Source organism: Austrofundulus limnaeus, unplaced genomic scaffold (genome assembly GCF_001266775.1).
Source record: "Austrofundulus limnaeus strain Quisiro unplaced genomic scaffold, Austrofundulus_limnaeus-1.0 Scaffold110, whole genome shotgun sequence".
Classification (NCBI taxonomy): Eukaryota; Metazoa; Chordata; class Actinopteri; order Cyprinodontiformes; family Rivulidae; genus Austrofundulus; species Austrofundulus limnaeus.
In genome coordinates, this window is record NW_013952512.1 from 932,595 (window position 1) to 934,596 (window position 2,002).

Consider the following 2,002-nt stretch of genomic DNA (forward strand, 5'->3'; position numbering starts at 1 on the left):
CCGTAGCAACTCCTTTGCGTTTGGGAGCGGGGGGTGGGGGTGGGGGGAGGACCAGGGAGGATGATTCAACCACTCAACCACTAGATGTCGCTGAAAACAACAAATCCTACACACTGTGCCTTTAAAGAGAATTTGTCTTTGAGCTCCAGGTTGAATAACTGCATTATTATGTAAAATCAAATATATGGGCCATTTTTAACCATATTTATGGTTTTGTTAAAGATTATGTTTTATACTTCGTTTGCAAATGTTATGCCTACACTTACTATGTCAAAACAGGCCTTGTATTGTAATTACACTGTTGTATTAAGTCAACTGCTTCTCGTGGCATTTGAGAATGTCACACGAATCACATGCTTTGACTGGTAATGCTCCTATTTTTCTCATTTAACACAGTAAACTTCTTTATTCTGCACCATTTTCTGGTTTAAAGCAATTTTTACAGTAAGACGCAAGCAAATGCAATAATATTAAAATGATAATCAAAATGGGTTTAGTACATAATGTCTCAAAAGTCTTTTTAATTCAAGAGCTTGTTTGAATGTAAAAGAAAACGAGTCTTTAGCTGCTTTTTAGAACTGTCAGCTGTAACGACAAAGTAAAACAACTGAGTGCCTTTTGCAGTCTTTGTATGATTGCATAAAAATAATTATACCCCTGAGTTTTGAATTAGGTGGTAAGAAACCATTAGAAATCTCTGGTCAGACACTCAAAGTGTTAGAAATTTACTCTTTCAGTTAAAGTGAGAAGCAAGACAAAAGAATTCAACATAAAACTGTTTACCTGCTAATATAACAAAATGGTGTTATACTGGTAGCCAGTTTTGCACTGAAGATGAATGTTAACTTTATAACTTTTGCTTTCTTTGTATGCATTAGAACCTCCACCTGTGTTTGTGTTTTTCCTCACCAAGGATTGCGTCCCAGTCATCTTACATGATACAAAAAACTGGCTACTTTTACCTCCACTTTTTTAAAAGAATCCTGCCTTGATCCTGACCTTGGGTCAAACTTCCATTTCATCTCTAATCTCTTTTTTTTTCCCAGCCAAAATCCTGAAACGGTCTGTCACCACTACACTCAGAGCCCATCTTATCAACAACAATCTGTCTAAAATCTTCCAGTCCAGCATCCGTTCACATCACAGTACCAAAACTGTTGGTTTTTTCTTTAAATCACTGATGATATTCTCTCCTCTAACTCCCATTTCCTGTGTATTCTCACCCTTCCCGCACCACTCTTTTCAACCTCCTGGAATCTTCCTTTGACATCACAGCTGCTGAACAGTTTGATCATGTCAACAACTTTGCATCATCTTCCTCTGTCCCATGGCGTTCCCCAAGTTTTTCCCAGAAACTCTATCAGTGCCAGCACTCTTAGTCTTGTTTTGGGACACACTAAAACATCATATATTTCTATTCCTACAACTGTTTTTGTCATATTTAATGTTTTTATGTTTTGTTTTGTTTTTATGCAGGGCCGGCTGGTGGCATTGGAAAAAGCTAAGGGCGCTGTCCGTCAGGAGGCGCCATAATTGGGGGAGGAAAAAAATGTTTTCCAATTTTTTTATGTGGTTATAGTTGATTTAGTCTGGTTAAGTCTGGTTTTCAGTGTTTTACATTAATATCATACTGATTTCATGTTGTTTTGTTGATCCCAAGAATTTAGTAAAATGCTTTTGAAATGACTGGAAAATGCATAGAGTAAAGCTTTTACACAATTTTCCAGGGGCCGGTATGAGATGGACTTCTTGTATTCTGTTTCAAATGAATTTTTTTATATTAATTTTTTTTTTTCGGGTGGCATGGTGGCTCATTTGGTAGAGCTGATGCCTCTCAGCAAGAAGGTCGCCGGATTAAATCCCGGCCCGGAGACCTTTCTGGGTAGCGCTTGCATGTTCTCTCCTTGCATACAGTGGTTTGCAAAAGTATTCATACCCCTTGAACTTTTCCATATTTTGTCACATTACAACCACAAACATAAATATATTTTACTGGAATTTA